Genomic DNA, 22,707 nt, shown 5'->3' on the forward strand with positions numbered 1-22,707 from the left:
CCGTTGGGCCACAATTGAGTAGAATTGGATTATTTATGCGGATGGCTCAACAAGAACTTGTTTACTTTGGATTTGCAAGTTGCCATCTTGTATTCAACTGGGAAGCAGGACAGCGGAACAGTGTTCCCATGTGGGCAGTTCTGGGAAAGAAACTTTGTTCATGGAATCTGCATTTATATTTAGGTACAATTAGAGGATGGGAGGGATCGTATATAGTGGTTGTAGTTAGTCGAGTGTTTTGTGAACCTTTGGCAAAGGGGAATCATAGATTGAAGTTCAGTCGAGCACTTGCCATGAAAATAACGGTAGAGCAGAGACAGGCTTGCAACGTCTCTTCTGTGGGAAAAAGGTTGCAGGAAACAGAAAATTGCATCACCTACAAGATTTCGAAGCCAATTTTGAACTATAAAGACTTGATAGGGCAGCTCCTGTCCTATCAGTGCCGAGCAGCTCCTGCCCAAATGTGGCAACAATACTCCATTTTAGGGTGTAATACAAACATATAGAGAATTGCATTGGCAGTGAGATACCTACTGGAGCATTAGTGATCCCATCATTTTTCCAGTGAGCTTAGCAACAGATTTGATGTACGAGTATGTGTTCCATTTCAGATCAAGACTGAAGGTCAGTTCCAGAAGCTTGTCAAGACATGGAGCCTTTTTTTTTTTTTTTTTTTTTTTTACATAGGAGTCACATTTATCAAGGCCCAGAGGCTACTCGAGGATAAGGGTTAAAGAGTGTACAGTATCAGAATTATAGTAATCACTAGTAGTGGAGATTCAGTAAATTGGTTAAGTGGAACGGCTCATCAAGAACTTGTTTGCATTGGACTTGAAGACGGCCATATTGTAGTCAGCTGGAAAGCAGGCTAACGGAAGACAATTCCACAGGTGTGCCATTCTAAGAAAGAAACTGTTCATGGAATCTACATTTAGGTTTAGGCACAGATAAAGAGTAGGGGTATTTATTAATAGTGTTTTCACCTAGACGCGTGTTTCTCATGAAAGTTTGGGGGGGGACCATAGATTGGAGCTCAGACGAGCACTTGCGATTCCAAGACGAGAGCCATTCATTTCAATTGAGGCGTGATCGGTGTCAGAGCCATTATGATGAAAGGAAAGAAGCTTGGTTTTCAATGCATTAAAAGTAACCAGCCATGTTTTCCCCATTGCACCACGTTTTTCAAGATCAGAAGAGAATCAGAAAGATCTTCGTCATCACTTGCCTTTGAAGTGTAGCCATAGATTGTGGTGTCGTCTGCATAAATGTATTACTATTATCGCCTGCACTGAGAATTGAACCTTCGAAAGAGTACTACTGCCCGTGAATTAAATAAAGTGTTTCATTTGAAATTTCATGCTAATCCCCAAGTTTGACAAGATACATCTGAAGAAGGAGGTGAGTTTACATCGGCTGAAATTTGAAAATAACACTCAATATGAAAACAATAATCCAAATTATCATTCCTCATCTCAAAAATGCAGAAACATAGTACTAAACTGTAAAGAAATTCCTTTTTCATAACAATAATAAATCTTTACTTGTGGATATCTAGAGACAGCTGAACGATGAGAACTTGTGTAATATCAGAAAACGTTTGATATTTAAACAAGGAAAAAAATCATGTTGAACAAATAGAAGTAAAGCGACTTATTTTCCAATCTAATTGAAGTGTGTTTACAAACACGCTATCTAAATTAACTGAATAAAGAAAGTCACTCTTTCCCTAAATGCTTACAGAGTCATTAAAAAATTTTAGCAGCTAGAGAAATACAAAGAGAGCAACAAGAGATGGATAATTTGTGCAGATAATTATAATTGGAAGAATTAAAATAGAATTTATTTTTAATTTTCACTTAGTACCAGAACTAAACTAAGGAAAATTGTTGCCTGTATTTTCTGTTCTTTCCACATATATTTTGATTGCAGAAATTTCACTCTGAACGAAAGTACCATAGGTTTGCAAGAACAGATGTCACATACAAATTCCAGACATCTACTCTGTTAGCTACTATCTTATGTAGCTTACGACCACCATTTCTGTCGCATTCACTTGTGATAATAAAATGCTACATTGCATCCGATGAGCAACACCATCACAATCGCTACATCTACAGAGGAAGAAGTTCCTATTTTTCTTTCTCAATATTTAGGACTTCCACCGCTACCAGTTGAGATTGAGTCAAATCTATTATTTGACTACAATATTTTGCTTGCACCACTATTAACTGGTTATTACATATATACAAATAACATACTCTTTCCATTTTCGATTCACAAATAATAAAGTCTCCCTAACCTTATTCCACCCATTGTGATTGGCTGTGCTCTGACCATTCTTATATTAAAGATTAACAGTATTCGCATCATAAACGAACGCTCACCTACCATTCAAGTATGGCGTCGCTAATATACCTATTTTTCACCTCTGTCTGTGTTCCTTTTTTTCTTTATCTTACTTTATCTTATGCCGATACAACTTACCAGACCTTTATTAAACAAAATCAAATTTTTTCGTTTATACGGGCATTTTTATTTCTTGCTCTCTGCCTCACAGATTTCCCAGTGAGCCTACCATGTGTCTAACTATGCCCTCGTGGAGAGGCCAGTCAAAAGGAACACTACACAACAGTATAACTAATACAAAACGCAGCATCCCTTTTACAAAACATGCCTACATTCAGATGATTAAGTCGAGCGTTGTTCAAATGTTAAAACGCTAAACAGATATTTTGTTATTGTTTTCTGTATACACAAATATGTTTATTTTTTATGGGGGGGGCGTTTATTTATATCATTTGTTGCAAGAATATTATTTTGTACATTTCCGTGAAACAAGAGCTTTCTGTGCTTTCATCTAACTATTTACGGTTTACAGAAAAATCATCTTTTATAAAAAAAATCTTCCACTTATGATAGACAAACGAACGTTTGTTGCCATTTTACTTTAAAAAAAACAATTTCTTGAATAAGGACTGTGCTTACACCTAAAAATTTACAGATAAATAAAAACATTGGGTGTTAATGACTTCAACATTTCTAAGGTCATTTAAAGTCATGCAGATTTTGTGGGAATTTTAGGGTGTGAACCACGTTTTGGAGTTTATTTTATATTTTGGCTCATAGTTTTATTTTCTTTTAGAAACTCTATTTTGTTGAAAAGATATTTAAGGTTGTACTCATAATATTTCTTTCGATATAGAATAAAGTCAACACACTCTCGTCAGATATGCTTGACAGCAAGTTCCTCCTGTCATGCTGTGCATAATGGGGATTCGGCACCTTCCAGTAGGTACAAGTGTATTATATAGTGTTCTAACAAACTTATGTTACCGTGCTATTTTTTATATTAGTATTTTACTTAAATTCAAATTTTACGATATCTTTTTTTTATCAAATTGTTCCGTGAATGTACAATATAATTACAAAACACCATCCCCTACCTGTGTTATTTCAGCACGGTAACATAACTGCATACAAAAAATATTCATCTTTTATTGAAAAATAAAAATATACAGTAAAAAATATTCATCTTTTATTGAAAAGAAAAAACTTTTGCTTATTAAAAAATTGAGTATTTTTATATGACAGTACTCATATGTTAAAAATGTCTTTCGCAATAAATACCCCCAACCTCCACATGTTAGGAACAGCTTGGGGGTATTTATTCTGAAAGCCCTTCTTAACATAGGGAGGTAGGGGTGTTTATACTACGCTGGTCACCGTCGTAAATAAATTCCAAAAATTGCAAAATAAATAATAAAAGTAAATAAATACAAAGTGCAACATTTCTTAAAAAAATAAAAATATATTTATGTTCACTAAGTTTACAGTAGATTTTTGTCATTTTCTTTTTATTGTATTTATATTTTTCCCCCTTTGTTTGCTAGGAAATTCGTCCATGTCTTCTGCTTTGCTCGGCTTAATCCAGGGACTGTCGGGTAAGCTCGAACCATAATTGACAGAAAATCCCGAGGATCATGGTCAAATTAGGCTAGAGTACCAGACTTTTTAACTAATATGAAACAAAAAATTGCATGGTAACAGTATTTATAGTACAATTACTTATATCAGTATGATTGTGAGTGCTACGCTTGCGGAGTAGCGGCATGTGATAAAAAAAAAATACAAAAAACACGATAAAACAATCGAGACAAACGTTTCACTTACCTAATCTGTTCTTGACACGGGTACTTAGCAATATAAAATGATTATTTAATATTTCCTTAACATTCTTCCATAACTCCTCGGGCAACGCTGAGAAACGGGTCCTGGTAGTTAAAGTATATTTAAAAAAAGCCCTCATGGAAACAAACATTGATTAACTTACATTTGAACACAAGCTTAAATGTTGTTCTTCACATTAACTTTAGTGTTCTTACAGAGGACTACTTGGTCCTTTAGCTCATATAACGAACAACTTTGTTTATGCTTACTGACCTCTCAACCTTTCTAAGGTCATTTAAAGTCATGCAGATTTTGTGGGTATTTTGGGGTGTGAACCACGTTTTGGAGTTTGTTTTATATTTTGGCGCATAGTTTTATTTTCTTTTAGAAAGTAAGGTTGTACTCATATTTCGATATAGAATAAAGTCAACACACTCTCGTAAGATATGCTTGACGGCAAGTTCCTCCTGTCATGCAGTGCATAATGGCGATTCGACACCTTCCAGTAGGTACAAGTGTGTTATATAGTGTTCTAATAAAGGCTTACTTATTCGAACAGCTTTAAATAATTTTTAAAACATCTTAGATTACCCTAGTGAACGTTTTCCTACAAATCGAAAAATTTTGTTTTTAATAAGTATATTTATTTATTTATTTTTTAAACCGTTAAATTTTTAATGCGTATTCTAATAGCAACAGTGCTTATTAACAAAAGACACATAACCTGAAAGAACTTTTTTCAAACTCTTTGTCTTAACATGCACAGGAGGTAGTACAGATACATAGAGAGCATTACCAAGGCCACTGCAAGAAAGGTGGGCTCTCTCTACCGTGCTAGAAAGTTACTTATGCCTGCAAGTATCCTGTACCTCTAAAAAACCACCATTCGCCCATGTATTAAGTATTGTTGTCATATTTGGGCTGATGTAACTGCGACTAATCTCTCGCTCCAGAACAGGGTTCAAAAGAAAGTCGCCAACTGGATAGGTTCCGAACTGTCATCTAGGCTTCAACCTCTGTCCCATCGACGAAATATTACATCCCTCAGCCTGTTCTATAAGTATTTTAATGGTGGATGCTCTAACGAACTACAAGCCCTTGTAGCTCCTCGACGTAAATACCCCCAACAAACAGCAAAATCTTATCCCTACAGAGATCGCTAGATGTAAGAAAACCTTCTACTCTAATAATATCTTCCCCAGAACTGCTAGACTCTGAAACTCCTTTCCGGGTTCCTGCTTTCCCAACCGTACTGACATGCAGAAGTTCAAGTGTAATGTGAACAGACATCTTGCTGCTCAACTCCCTTTATAGTATCCCTGCAACTTATTTTCCCGATAGTAGCCCCCTAGATCAAAGTGGCACTTTCCGTTGTTTGGAATGAAAATGGAATTTAAAAAAATGGATTTTCTATTATTTGATACCTGCGCATGTATATGAGAAATTAAACCTTAAAACCTTACTTCAACAATATCTGACGGCATCCAAAGCATCCCCACCTACAACATGGCACATAAAAAATATTGGATTACCCAGACGAAATTTCTGCTACAAATCGAAAATTTAGTTTTTTTATAGATATATTTAGTCATTTATTTAAAAAACTGCACTTGTTTTTGGTCTTTTAAACTGTTAATTTTTTAATTTTTATATTATAATGTACTGAAGTGAGCAATAAATGTATATAATAATAATATTATTAGATAATATTATTTGCATATGAAGAGAGAAATGTTATATTTTTCAAATACTTCGTGTAAGCTTTGATTTTTATTCACATATTTTTATATCAAAATAACACTTACATTCAAACGATGAACTATTTACGTTATCTATTATTTAGTGAAATTTACTTTTGCATGTAACAGACATGAAAATGAATGTGCTGCCATGCATAGGGATTGAACTCTCAACCATAAGATTATGAGACTTGTGTTTTAGATATCCTCTTAATTCCTCCTTTTCTTTCTCCATTTGTAATTAAAACTTTTCATTTGGCAAAGTTTATGTATATACACTAGTCTCAGGACATAGAATTCGTCCAAGAACAGAACAGTTTTGTACCATTTTTATGTCCGTTTACCAGAATTACAAACAACATATAATAAACCATATATCTAGAATCTTGTTCCAATTTTGATAAAACAAACTATTACATAAGTGTTATTCTAGAAAATGTTCAACATGTAATGCTTATATGTTGATCTTAGTTAAAATGAAGGAATTCTTGCTTAATTCATGTCTAATGACTATGGATCAAATTTGATGCAAATCTGAAATATTTTAATTTTCAAATGGGAAAGGTGCGCCCACATCATTTACTGTAAAAATATAGGATAATTAAAGTAGCATGGAAGGAAAACATGGGATGAAGTGATAAAAATTGATAAGAGAAAAAGGAATAAATAAATATCCGAGAAAAGATAGGTTACTTTAGAAGACAAGTTCTTAAAGCCGTCCAACCTATGCTAGCATGTAAAACGCATGTTAAACCGATGATCATGAAAATTTCACAAAATCGAAGATTATATATATATATATATATATATATATATATTATGATTAGTTTTTTGAAAAAGAAATCCAGCAGAGTGCTCAATTAAAAGGAAAATCCGAAATATAAGAGCATATTTATATATATATATATATATATATATATATATATATATATATATATATATATATATATATTGTATTTTGTGTACAGAAAGTTGTTAGATGAGAAGTCATTGGTACCGTTGGTTTCAAGCCCGATGATTAGGACCATTTAAGATATCCATAAAATTATAAAATAGATGAGTATTGGCTGAAGAGAGCTTGATATGCATATCTTAAACGGTCCTAATCATCGGGCTTGAAACCGACGGTAACAATGACTTGTCTCATCTAACAACTTTCTGTACACAAAATACAATATATACATATATATATATATATAATGTAATTAGATTTTGGATTTTTTTCATCATATATTGCTTTCTATAAAATCAATATTTCAATCTTTATTTTGTTGAACGTTGGTTCATGTTAAAGACAATAAACTTTAATTGGTTAAGTCTTTCCAAAATAATCTGAGAGGATGTATTTTCGTATAGCCGCCATTTAAAAAAAAAGGGGATAGGTAATGCTGCTTCATCAGTTAAAGACTAATTTCACTTTGTAAAAAAAATAATTTGAAAAAAGGTGATGTTTCTGTTTTTTTATTTATTTTTTTTCCAAAGAAATCATTATAAATTGAAAAAAAAGTAACAAACAAAACAAAAACAAATTGCAAGTAAATACCGGGCAACGCCAGGCAGTATACAACAAAGTATTATTGCATATGCCAAGGTTTCAATTTTACAGCCTCTTCAAAGTCAACAGACGTACTGCATTAAACTAATATATATATATATATATATATATATATATATATATATATATATATATATATATTTGTAGTCATCGACATGCTGTCCTGTTTCGTTGTATCACAACTCATCAGTGCCGCTAGACTAGCATCTCTCCCAAGCCAAGGATTAAAACTAGAACCGTCGTGTTGACAGTCGGCAGTTCTCCCACTCGACCATGGAATTGACGCCGTTAGATAACTCGTCGGAATGTCTATTTAAATAGACACCCACCACCACTTTTATAGTGCTCAAATCGCCTGTTCATAAACAAACAAACAACGAGCTTCGCATTTTCAGCCAATTAAGTAGCCGGTAAGATTATTTACGACAGTGCTCTACCCAAAGAGGGGGGCTTAAAATATATTTCTAGTCATCGACTACATCACTTAATATATATATATATATATATATATATTAATTTAAATCTTGATTGCTGTTTTCATTCATCATGCCAATTTGCTGAGAGAGCAATAGTCCAAAAATAATGGAGATGATGAGGAAAGAAGAAGGATATAAAATGTAAATAAAAGAGGTGGGGATTTCTCTGAAAGAGAAATTTTTGAGACTCAGGATCACTCTTAATGGCTATGTACAAATACCCTTCCAAAATAAAAAATTTAAAAAATCGTCCTATCCAATTGTCAGCGATTCTGTAAACAAGACAAGACGTTTCATACTTTTGCCCTCCACAACCTTGGCATATTACCACATACAGTAGTAACTCAGTATTACATTATGCTATTGAGCATTTTTGCTCAGTCTCTTGAGTATGAGAGAAGCTTCTTGAATATAAGAGATAAACACCAAAAATAATAGCATTTTGATTCTAAACAAGGAATTAAACCTCATCTCCCTTCGCATTCTTCCAATGTTTACAAAAGATTATAAAGATGGTATTCCTTGAACAGCAGAAAGTTATCTAAACATTCGGGTTCGCATGGAAATATCTACAGAAAAGCGCCAAAGAAATGTTATTAAAAGTCAACAAGACCAGAAAAGTGAACTATTGACATTTTTCTGTTTATATCTGAAGCATCTATATAAAATGTGAAATATTAAAACAACAATCTAAAATGAAATATATTTAAAATATATCTATACTTGGTGTTTTACTAATCAACGGGTTAACCTAAATACCAGGATATCAATGTAGAGGAAATTGCATATATATATATATATATATATATATATATATATATATATATATATATATATAAGCAATTTCCTCTACATGGATCATTTACACTGAAGAAGACCGAAGGATCGGTCGAAAATGTGTGCTTTTGAAAGAAACATTGTTTTGTTTCGAAAAACTTTTTGTATTCCTACATGTCAACACATAGGAAATAAATACAGAAAAGATATAAACATTTATATATTTTTCGTATTGATTTTTTATCCATACATATTTATATGAAAGAGAGAGAGAGAGAGAGAGAGAGAGAGAGAGAGAGGGGGGGGGGAAGAGAGAAAGAAAGCTTTGGTAATCACTACGCCTTTGATCGTATTCCTTCTTTTAAATTGATGATTAAATCTATATGCAACAGTAAACAGTATATTTTTCTATTGTCAGTATCCTTCCTTCGTGTGTGTGTGTGTTAAATTCTATACTCGGTCTACTTAGTAATTCATTGTCACCCAGCATATGTGTTATTTCTTTGAGTCGTTTTCTTCTCCACTAGTCTTTTACTTGCCCCATAAGATTAGATGGTTTCCATTTTGCCTCCATATATGGTTAACCATACCCGACTTTCCAATCTTATAACCTTACTTTTCTGGGGACCTCAACAATGACTTGATGGCATTTGGTTGCTTATCGAGTTAGTTGAGGGGAGACAATTGTTACGAGTTCAGAGCTCGTTTCATTAAAGTACTTGTAAAACATGCACAAGGATGCAACATTGTGGTGATGTGGCAGAGGTTGGAGCTATGCCGATAGTATGGGAACTATTAGATTTGAGACTCTTGAACCTTGTCTAAGAGTAAGAAATTAGTGGTAGATACACGAGGCCAGATACGTTAGGCCAATATTAAGTCATTTTGTCAATGCAAATATTAAGATAATGTTAAACTGTTAATAAACGTAATTACGTTAGGTCAATGAAAAAAAAAAATAACAACGTTAAGTGAATGCAAACGTTCTAACTTTATTGTAAAGCATATAAAAAGAGACAATAACATTAACAGTATTACACATTGTTGGATCCTGTATTTTGAACCATGGGGGAGACATTTGACCTAGCAAATGGCCTTATGACCTCAAATGAAGCCGGGAAGTCCTGTTCAGAAAAAGATAAAAACCTGATGTCAGAAAAAAAGGGTGTAGGAGAAGGAGGATGGGGATGAGGAGGAAAATCGTCCAAAGTGAGAAAGTGTGAATGATTGGTACATAAAGCATAGCAAGAAGAGAACAAACAATGTCCAGACCAGCCACTTGTCAGACAATGAGAGAGTGTGGGTTTAGAATGCGAGTGGGGAAGGGTGGCTCCAACCACACCTCCATCCCCTCCCTCGCGCATATCCATCTGGTAGGGAGCAAATGTTGACAGTAACACGTCTATTGCCCCACTCCCGCCTATAATGATAAGCCTAAAGTTATCTAATTTTTATGCACAAAATTTAATAAAATTAAATTCCCTTGCATTTTTTTACAGAGACGTCATTACTTTTCTGTCGGCTACAGGAAAAGAGAAAATTACTTTAATATTATGACAAAAACTAATCACCTTCTACATGATGCAAAAACTAATCACCTTCTACATGATGCAAAAACTAATCACCTTCTACATGATGCAAAAACTAATCACCTTCTACATGATGCAAAAACTAATCACCTTCTACATGATGCAAAAACTAATCACCTTCTACATGATGCAAAAACTAATCAACTTCTACATGATGCAAAAACTAATCAACTTCTACATGATGCAAAAACTAATCAACTTCTACATGATGCAAAAACTAATCAACTTCTACATGATGCAAAAACTAATCACCTTCTACATGATGCAAAAACTAATCACCTTCTACATGATGCAAAAACTAATCACCTTCTACATGATGCAAAAACTAATCACCTTCTACATGATGCAAAAACTAATCACCTTCTACATGATGCAAAAACTAATCACCTTCTACATGATGCAAAAACTAATCACCTTCTACATGATGCAAAAACTAATCACCTTCTACATGATGCAAAAACTAATCACCTTCTACATGATGCAAAAACTAATCACCTTCTACATGATGCAAAAACTAATCACCTTCTACATGATGCAAAAACTAATCACCTTCTACATGATGCAAAAACTAATCACCTTCTACATGATGCAAAAACTAATCAACTTCTACATGATGCAAAAACTAATCAACTTCTACATGATACAAAAACTAATCAACTTCTACATGATACAAAAACTAATCACCTTCTACATGATACAAAAACTAATCACCTTCTACATGATACAAAAACTAATCACCTTCTACATGATACAAAAACTAATCACCTTCTACATGATGCAAAAACTAATCACCTTCTACATGATGCAAAAACTAATCACCTTCTACATGATGCAAAAACTAATCACCTTCTACATGATGCAAAAACTAATCACCTTCTACATGATGCAAAAACTAATCACCTTCTACATGATGCAAAAACTAATCAACTTCTACATGATACAAAAACTACTCTAAGTTGGGAATAAATATATATAAAAAAAACATCAATAAATGAAAAGCTCATAACGACAGACTGATATTTATTGCTTTATATATTTACACTAGACTACCCGTGACCCGTTGGGTCAGTATGTCATATTAGCTATGGAATTAATGTATGAGCGTGACACTTGTGACGTAAAGAAAGTAGTTATTTGTGACATAATAGAAACATTTCTTTGAAAGTATATTAAAATGAAAAAAGAATATAGATAGATTTCTATGAGTCGTTCTGTTTATAATTGTTTATTTTTGAAAAAAAAAACTTTCAGCCATTGAATTATAAGTGCTTTGCCATACTTATAGGTAAATGTGCACTGAACAGACACCATAATACTTAAATTCAAATTTTGATAATATATATATATATATATATATAATTTAAATGCAAAAAAAAAAAAAATTGGGGCGCTGAAAACGTACACAGTAAAAAGTACGTTTTATTGCTGTGTTGATTATTTGTAACGCAAATAAAAAAAACATTTTCGGGGTTATTTATGTTGGTAGTGTAAAAGAAAATTTATTTATGTTTTTTAAGAAGGTGTATTAAAAAATGGAGAATTAAAAAAAAATCAAGGCAGTGGGTAAATCGCCATTGTAAAATGCTCTTATGGTTGTCAACAGGTTAAAGTAGATTTATTTGTAAGAAAATTGCGTTAAAATAACTTAAACGTAATATGGAAATGGACGATGCAAAAAAAAAACACAGAAAGTATTAACAATTGTTTATTTTGATAATTTAAATGCAAAACAACAAAACAAAAACAATTGGCATGCTGAAAACGTACACAGTAAAACAATACGTTTTATTGTCACGTTGAGTATTTGTTTATGTACGCATGCGCAACCGGAAGTTTTAAACCGGATGTTGGGTTACAACACCTGTTACAAGGTCATTTGAGTTTATAATTATATAGATTTTGTTGGAATTATTTTGAGTTAAAAATAAATTATATATTCAACTAGACTGTGAATTGAACCATGAACGTTTTCCTAAGATATAAGAATCGTCATAACCATATTCGGTTGAAGATCTGCTTTATATTCTCATATTTGTTGGACAGTTTTTAGAAATTGATTTTCAAACTAACCTATCTCTGATAAAGAGGTATGAATACCTTTTTTAATTTTTTTTTTTTTTTTTTTACAGGTCCACCCTTATCACTTCCTCCTACGGTTTCCTTGCTTTCCTCTAATTGATTCGGCTACCTCAAATGATTTACTTATCTAACCTAAGAATTCTTATCTATCTTTCAATGTGACTATAGCAACGAAGTATCCTGTTCTACACACATCTTCCGAGACTAATCTTAAAGACTGACATTACAGATACATCATATTATTCTTGTGTCTCCATACAATGCATGTCCTCAATACTCATCAGTAAAGTCTCACTTCCATACATCGCACTTTATACGCATGCCTTATAGACTTCTCTTATTCAACAATGGTGATGCTTTCTGGCAGAATTTCCCTTTTTGTTTTTACTTAGAAGTCACCACTTATCAAGATCCGAAAGCCACTCGAGGATAAAGGTTAATGAATGTCAGGTTGTAGTGTAGGAACCGTTAATGGTGTAAATTGGGTAGAATGGGATTATTTGTGGGGACGGCTCAACAAGAAGCAGGCCAGTGGAACAGTGTTGTATATGCGGGCAGTTCTGGGAAAGAAGCTTTGGTCATGGAATCGGCGTTTAAATTTAGGCACAGTTAGAGAGTGGGAGGAGTTGCATATAGTGGTTGTAGCTAGTCAAGTGTTTTTTGTGAAAGTTTGGCAAAGGGAACCATAGATTGGAGTTCAGTCGAGCACCTGCAATGAAAATAACGATAGAGCAGAGACAGGCTCGCAACGTCTCTTCTGTGGGAAAGAGGTTGCAGGGAAGAGAAAAGGGCATCACCTACTAGGTTTCAAATCCAGATTTGAACTATCAATGCTGGATAGAGCGTGTTGAACAATTCCTGCCTAGATGTGGCAACTATTTTATTTTAGGGTGTACCTGGCTCTTATGCAGATAGAGGATTGCGTTGGCAGTGAAATACCTACTCCATTCATTCCTAACTCTTGCAATCACACTAGCATTAGCACACCCCTTTGCTCTAATCGTATCACCAAAATAAAACGTGTAAACACCCTGAATAGCCTCACTATTAAAATATATTTTCTCCAATCTAATTTCTCGTCAGTTTTACCCTTCTTCACAAATTCCTTATTATCTCTCAACATGCCTGAAATTCCATTGCACTTCTAGTGTATACAATGCTTTCAAACACCACAAAAAAATCAATTTCACTCAACTCACTTTCCACAAACTGAGCAAAGAATTTCCAATACTACAATCACTGATCACTTTGGTTTGGTAACATTTACTCTCAAACCTTTACTTTCCATTCCTTCAAAACTTTAACATATAGCTCTTCCATTGTTTCACTGGCAAGCACTAAGTCATCAATGTACAGCATCTCTTCCAGACAACACATACAAAACTCTCTGGATAATTTCCAAGATACAAATAAAAAGCAACGGTCTAAGTACAGAACCCAGATGTATCCCCTCTTTAACATTGATATTCTAACACAATTGTACATAACTGTTGAAGCTATTTTAATTTTTTAAAAATCCTTACAGTTTTTAAGAAAAATTATAATTTAAAATATTTTCCATCAACTTAAATAAATTTAAACAAAAATAGTCTTTTTTTTACCAGTCTCTTTTATTGTTAGCCATTCTACAATATTTACAAAGCAAAGAAAAATGCCACTAAATAAATTTATTCTGATTAAGATGACATTGGTAAGATTCAGGGTAGAGAATCCAGACGGAAGTATTTATTTCTAGTCGAAATAAACTGAAATTAACTAGGAGATTAAGAACTATTGACTAAAAATCACTTAGTAACAGATGTAGTTTGCTCTTTGCCACTCCCAGTGTTAAAAAAAAAGGCCCTCAGTTTTGGAGATGAGCCAGATAAGTAAAATGAATTCTTCCATTTAGCGCATGTTATTTAAAAAGAAAGGAATCAAACAAACAAAAAAAATGCTCGATTGCAGATTAGTAAAGTATTTTATTTCTAACAACAGTGTAGTGTATAGAGTTTTAATAAAATACTTTTGTTCGGAATTATCAGGGCAATATCAATTAGATTGTATCCAAGTTATCCCCTTGAATTATGCTGACAATCGAAAAGGATGCACTCTCCCATCCGGAAGTCAAAAATATAATTCCAACCACATAAGAATTTATAACAAGATATTCTCTTTCTGACTAGAATTTTATAGACATCAGATTGGCTGCCATCTTGGTATGCTTTTCACAAAATGCACATGTAAAGAACTATTTATTTATAGAAAACCTAACAGAATCTGGGACTATCGCTTCTGGTCACAGCTATTCAGAATACACCCAACTAAATATTAATTATATTTATTCATACAAATGGCCTAAATTAGTTACCCATTTTCTTTCTCCGGTCCGTTTTGAGATGCTCTCTTCATTACTTCTTAAAGCTTGCAAGCATTGTGCATCAATAACACGGTTAATGCAGTACTAGCTTGAACCAACTTGCTTGTGTTCAAATTAAGTGCAGAGAGGTTGAAAGGTTAAGAGCGACAGGTTTCAAACTTGTTGACTTTGATTCACAGATGTGTGCTAGCAGGGGTCACGAGACAAGTCAGTGTACGTTGAGTGCAAGTTGTGTTAACGGGATTCTACCACCTCACACATACACCTCAATATATATGTGAGTTTCTGGGTAATCGCAGACAGAGAATTCTTTAGTCAAACTAGAATCAGTCAGAAGAACGAGAGAATCTTGATTCAAGATGAGAAAACGTAAAAGAAATATCTGAATTGATTCAACGATGCAGGGACCCTGTCCGCGAGTAAAATTCATATAAAGACCATCTCCAAACAATAATATCCAGGTTGTGTTTTTGGAATCATGTCACGAGGAGGCAGCGATCAAGGAAAAGAAAAAAAGGTACGAGGTGCCTTAAATAAGTTTCCACGCTTTTTTGGACAGGCATTTAAAATTGTCATAGACTCTTGAAAATCAAGTATGTTATTGCTATATGAAATTATGAAATGACTGACCTGTTTTTATGATTTCATGTTATACCCTTCTAAAGCCTGTGTGTTATAGCTGGTCAATTTCAAAAATGCAATCTGGACATAAGGACACTTTAGAAGAATGATATGCAATAAAATTCTGTTTTTAACTTTGAAAAAAATGCCGCAGAAACATATGGAATGCTTCAGACTGCTTTTGGACCATCTTGCATGAATCGAGCATCAGTTTTTTTTAGTGGGATACGGGATTCAAATAAAGCAGGAAGCCTGTGAGGGATGATGAGGTGTGGGAGGAGTAAGGAAGTCAGAACAGCAGAGTTGATTGGCTAAATAAAAAAAAATTATGGATAAGAACCGTCATGTATCAATAAGTGCACAGTTTGATGTCAGTGTGGGAACTGTACACACAATTATTCGTGAGGAAGTGAACATGCAGAAGATTTGCACAAACTTTGTCCCAAGGGTGTTCAGAGAATATCAGACTATTTGATAAAGATGGTCATCAAGTTTGTCACTGTTCCCTATAGTTCAGACCTTGTTCCCTGTGACTTTGGTTATTCCCTAAACTCAAGAAAAACATTAGAAGCTGTCGTTATGAGACAATTGAGGAGATGAAAGAGGCTGTGACAAAGATCATTGACATGATCACACAAGAGGACTCCATGAGGCCTTCCAACAGTTGTTGGAACAGTACACAACATGTGGATTGCAGCCAGAGGAGATTACCTCGAAGGGGACTAGCGTTTTATTTGTGTACTATCAATAAAAGAGCCCATATGAAAACAGTCTGGAAACTTATTGAAGGCACCTTCTACATGTTTTAAAATCTCGTTATATGTGACACACATACACACTCATCACTGTATTCACACGTGCACACACACACACAAAGACAGACGATCGCTGTCATATCTTAATTATATAGACACCACATTATATAGACCACACAAGAATATATATACTCCCCCCCACACACACCTCACAACAGAACACATGAAGGTGAACTGAAAATATTTTCCAGCTAATAAAAAATCGTTCCAAACTTCAAAAATAACAATCCGATGTGAATTAAACAAGCTTATAAAACAGTGGCTTGGGGAACAAAATGTCCATAGGAGGGCACCTGCAACGCGATTCTCGTCACCCATCTTAGAAGACTTATAAATGCGCCATGCTGAAATTCTTTTAATAATGATAAACACAACAAAGATTTACACACAAATAGGAACTTTGGAACGAACTTTCTGACTTTTGTCTCCTTCTTAATCAAGAACTTTAAAACTTCAACAAACTTTTGTTTTTCAAATTATATTTTACATCTGCAAAATTGTTGATATAAATATATTTTGTTCGTTAATTTTTTTTTCTCGTTTTCATTCCAAAATTTCCGTTGTTAGATTAGCACTTGCTACACGGCGACCCATTCATAACATTCATGTTTTAATCCATCTTTTTCATTCACTAATTTAACTGCATGTGTATTAATTGTAAGCGCTGTTTTTGACACTTTTCAAATCTATAACTATCACCAAAATACACTATCTGAAACCAGAACCCAACACACAAAATGGCGACTGTCTGTGCTAGAAAGATATATCTGAACACATGAGTCAATAAAACAAAAACAAAAATCGAATATAAAATGTTAGCTTCATCTGTACTGGGAAATAGATTTTATATTTTCTTATTTGATAACGTCATTTTTATTTTTAATGGCCATTGAAAAAAATCTCATTCATCCAGGTATGACACATTTTCAGTATTAGAAATTGGATTTTTAAGCGAATTTTATTTTAATTTGAAGTTTTTTAGTTTAGAAAATTAAAACGCCTCGTTTTTGTCATCTCATTCATCTTTTGAAACAGCTGAAAAACGAGTCGAAATTTAAGATACATTTTTTTTTAAATATTTAAGCATTAAAAAAAAGCATTTAAAAAAAAGCATTAAAACGGTTGAAGTTATTCAAAATTTCGTTTAAAATATTTGTCCATTGAAATTAAAATGATGACGACAGTTTTCAAATGTTTCTCGTCACTAATAACAAAATTTAATTTCCATGACGAACAATTTTTTTTTTTTTTTTTAAATATGGAGACAAACATTTTTTTCTAGATTTATTATTTTGATGTCGTAGATAATCGTGATTTTCCTATTTTCCTATGAGGAATAAAAATTAAAGTGAAAGAATTTAATTTTTATTCTTGTCTTTTGTTTTTTGCTGGGGATGAGGTATCTTACTAGATGTCAGACATACATCCACTATTTCAAAGGCTCAAACTGAGTTTAGATTTTTACTGTCCCTTTAAGCGCAATTACAGGGAAATATTAAAACGTAATAGCATTTGTAACAAATACGTATCCTAATCCTTATCCATATACATATGATTATATTTCTGAATTTTTTAGACGAGGATTTATTATTCATATTATTCGTATTCCTCTGCTCATCATAAGTGTTATTTTCACTACGCTTAGGTCGATGTAATCTCCAACCTTCTTCGGGTGTATTTTTTTGTTATATTCTGAAATCTGCCCGGAAACTCAAACGAAAATTTCAAACGGAACCATTTAATTCACAGAGGTAGCATGCTCTCGTTCCATCAGCCATGACTGGGTAGAAGTCCTAAGTAATTCACAATTGTATTTTGAGTGTCGTCAGCATTGAGGCCTGAACCTTTAACTTCCAGAAGAGTGTCATTTTTACAACTGAATTTACCAAATAGTTTATCCACTAAGCCATGGGTTTTTGCAAGTTTGACAAAAATATTCCAGAGTTGGACAAGATACCCATGAACATCACCAAAACGTTATGAAAATAACAATCAAGATGAAAACAGTAGTCCGAAGAATCATAAGGAAAATCATTGTTGTTGCATTTTTTTTTCAAGTTCTTAGAATCGCCAGTGCTATTGCACAATATTCTTAAATAATTTTTCAAGATTCATGCAAAGTAGCATAGTGCTTTTATCTTTTTTATTTTGAAACGGCTTTCTTCTGTTGTTGGCATCAGTTTCCCAGATTCATCTTAGAGTCTGGTACTTATAGGAGAGACCATGTGAAAGGTGAGAACATTGTTGTTCAAGGGTGTAGTAGTAATTCTTCTAATGCACTCACCTCGAAAAGATAGGTCTGCTCTGTCTGCTGTCGATATGCAGGCTGGGAGAGGAAGAAGAAGCGGAAGGCGTGGTTGGTTTTATTGGGAAAAGGGCGAGACTAACTATGATAATTCCTGAGACTTCAAAGGGATAAAAGACCAAACTGGAACCGATAGGGGGCTATGCTTTTCCTCAAAAGAGAAAACTTATGATAGAAGAGAAAAGTTCCTTTCAAAATAGATCCGGGGTGTGAAGCAGAAGGACCCAGCAGTTTTCAATCTATTCTGGCTTACAAATAGCAGCCAAATCCTTCAATATACGTCCGATTCCTGAATTTCATTTTGTCTCACCCAATCACACAGTGTCCGAATAATTGGAACAGGTGGAGCTGATGTGCGAAATGTGTGGGATTGACAATGTTGAGTGTGTTTTGCCACTCGAGCTGAGAGGTGGTGCGCTGTCCATATACCGGAGATTAACCCATGACCAAAGGGCGGATTTGAAGCCAGTAAAACGAGCCCTCCTTGTGGCTTTCACGCCAGTCCCCTTTGTGGCATATGACGTTTGTCTTTCATCGTTTGTGCCCAGGGGAAACTGTTGACAAATACTTGAGTGACCTGCAGGATCTTACCCGGTTAATAGAAGAGAACCCCTCTGATCGATGGCTCTGTGCTTTTGTGTCAGGATTCCCCAGTTTCATTAAGCAACAGTTGTGGGGATTCACCAAAATCGAATGGATGAACCTAGAGCAGATTCTTGCAAGGGCTCGGTCTCTCATGACGAAGGAGGCAGAAATGGAGAAACCTGTTGTTGCAGCAGCTAGGTGTCCGAGAAATGAGGTAAGGGGTGAGAGGCCAGCATTACTCTCCTCACATAAACTAGAAGAGGTGCTCCCTATGATAAAGGTAAAGATAGGCGAGATCGGATAGCGTTAGTGGATTCTGGCTGCCCATCATCTGTTGTAAGTGGGTTGTTATATCAACCCAAAGTACAGATTTTTCCAGATAAAGTATTTGCTCCTCTTTAAGAAATGTTTCCCGCGGCACCTCAACCTCACTCACAGAGCCCCAGGTCCCTGTGTAGCCCACTTTGGAAAACCCTGCTCTATATAACTGATATCTCTTTTACATTGTGATATATACAGTGTGGCGTCTAGTGGTTAAAATTTCCTATTGTTGTTTTGATGCATGGATGTTTCACATATAATAAAACTGTTCATTAGCATCAGTTTGTGTAATGTACAGGCAATGGACATATCTCTCGCTGCTGTGTCTCCCTTTGAAGGAAACCAAACAAGAGGTTATATATTTGATACAATTATATTCTTAACTTCCCATCGTAGCTGCAAAAAGTAATTTTCTACATTATGCTAAAGTTGCGTTTCTCCCAGCTTCCAAAGACAATATCTTTTGTGTGAACTTGTCCGACTTCTCCCGTCTGACTCCAAACTAAACTGCACGTCTCCAAATCTATCTCATTACATCATTAGTGGATGTAGCATTAGGATCACTCAGTATTCAAGAATTATGGCGAAAGAACTGACCCATCAAATTATCGCCCCATTAGCTTCCTCCCACTTTTCGCCAAAATATTTGAGACCATAATTAACCATGTTTAGTCCGTCACCTTACAGATGCTAAACTTCTGACTGACCAACAATATGGATTTAGACAAGCCCGTTCCATAGCAGACATCCTAACTGTAATCTCTAAACTTCTATACCATTCACTGGACAAAGCGGGGGAGAGCAGAGTGGTAGCTCTAGATAGATCTAAGGCTTTTGAGAGGATATGGCATGAGGGTCTCCTCAGGAAAATTAGATCATACGGTATCATTGGTAGAATACTTAACATAATTAAATCCTTCTTAGATAAGAGAAAAATCCAGGTTGTCCTCGACGGTCGTACATCTAAACAATATGATATAAATGCAGGAGTGCCCCAGGGGTCTATCCTTGGACCTCTATTGTTCCTAATATTTATAAATGACCTCCCTGACAAAATTGCCTCTGAGATGGGTATATATGCTGATGAAACCACACTCTATAACAGGTACAACAGGAAAACAAATGAACACATATCTAAAGAAATGGCAAAAACACTAGAGGATGACCTCCAATCTGTAGTGGAATGGGGACAAAAATAGATGGTGACATTCAATGCTGCCAAGACTAAACTGGTTTCCTTCAATAATTACAGGAAATCTTCTCTGCCACCAATAGTAATGGCCAGTGACTCTTTATCTGAGAGTACATCTTTCAAACTCATTGGCCTAACGTTCACAGGAAACATGAATTGGAACAATTACATTGAAGGCATTGCCAGGGCCGCTGTGAAGAAGGTTGGCTCTCTCTACCGTGCTAGAAAATTACTAACACCCGAAAGTATCCTGTACCTCTATAAGGCCACCATTCGCCCATGTATGGAGTATTGCTGTCACCTTTGGGCTGGTGGATCTGCTCCTAGTCTCTCGCACCTAGACAAGGTTCAAAAGAAAATCGCCAATCTGATAGGCTCTGAACTGACATCTAAGCTTCAGCCTCTGTCCCATCGACGAAATGTTGCTATATGATATGGCAAACTATATTACATTTGATATAACACTTCCTACCATTTTTCCAGTGACCTTGGCAATAGACTTGATGTATGTGTTTCATTTCAGGTCAGTAGTAAAGGTCAAGCCCAGAAGCTTCCCAAAGTATGGAGCTTCCCCTAGTCGAGAGCCATCCATTTCAATTGATGCCAGATGGGGATCAGAGCGTTGATGATGTAAAGATAGGAGCTTGGTTTTAGATGCATAAAGGTAACCCGCCACGTCTTCCCCCACTGTACCATGCGCTCAAGATCAGAGGAGAGAGAATCAGAGAATTTTGTCATTTATGGCCTTTGATGTGTTGCCATAGATGGTTGTGTCATCAGCATAGATGTCAATGAATGATTTAAGTATGTTTTTTGGGAGATAATTGATGTAGATCAGGAAAACTGTTGGGCTCAGGAGGAACCCCTGAGGGACTCCAGCATTAATACTGTGGGCCTCTGATTTCTGCCCATCAACCACTACTCTTATGAGCATATCAGAGAGAAATGATTTAAGGATCGAGAAAACATTTCTAGTAATACCGTAGCTGGAAATCTTGTGAAGTAGGCCCTTATGCCATACTTTATTGAAGGCTTTTGATATGTCAAGAGCAATTGCCCTAGAAAGGTTGCCTCTGTCAAAAGTTTCACTAATCCTATGAGATATAACCGTTAGCACATCTGCTGTACATCTAGCAGAACGGAAACCATATTGCATGTCACTAAGAAGGTTGTTTCTGCTGAGGTGGTTGACTACTTCTCTATTTAATATGGATTCCAGCAACTTACTCATGACACACAGGAGACCTATTGGTTTGTACTGAGAGGGGAACGACTTATCACCTGAATTCTCAAATACAGGGCATACTGATGGGGTTATCCAGGGTGTTGGGAAGCACTTCTCTTTAAGGCAACGCTTAAACAGTTTTGTAAGTATGGGGGTAAGTTCTGGTTGAAGCTTTTTCAGCACTATAATTGGAATGCCGTCAGTGCCAGTTGCTTTATTGGAATCAAGGTTCTTGATTAGCTTGGCTACCTCACATACAGCTATTTGTATGTTACGTAGCTTGTTGTCCGTTGTAGGAGGAAATACAGGGAGTTGATGGCCTTCGTCGTGTAGGGTAGAATTAGCTGCAAAGTTCTTGGCAAATAGTTTGGCCTTGTCTGATGCTGACGAGATTACCTCAGGTCCATTGATGATGGTTGGGATAGAATGCACGCTTCTGTTCAGGATCCCTTTTGCTATTTGCTAAAACTGGTGGGAACCAAGCCGCTGCTCAGCTACTTTGGACTTAACGGACTGAGCATAAAGCTCTCTTGCATGTTTTATTACTCTTTTACAGTGGTTGCTGGCAGTCCTGAAAGCAGCTCTAGTCACAGTGCATCTATTACAGTGGTAGCTATGGAAAAAGTGATTTGTGTGCGTGATGGCAGCAGCATATTCTGGGGAGAACCATGGCTGGCTGGTAAGTTTTTGTTGAAATTATTTAGATGGTATGAATCGGTCTATGCCTACATTTAACCATTCGGTCAAGTCTGATACTATGGAGGACACATCATGACAGAGACTCCCCTCATCATCTGTCTTGTTCGAGCGGGTCAGCCATTCCACATTGTGGACATTGATGTCACCACAAATGTGGATGTTAGCTGAAGGATGATCAGAGAGGATGTGGTCAATTTTCTCAG

The sequence above is a fragment of the Euprymna scolopes genome, chromosome 7, assembly GCF_053919585.1.
Source record: "Euprymna scolopes isolate OS-2025 chromosome 7, ASM5391958v1, whole genome shotgun sequence".
Classification (NCBI taxonomy): Eukaryota; Metazoa; Mollusca; class Cephalopoda; order Sepiida; family Sepiolidae; genus Euprymna; species Euprymna scolopes.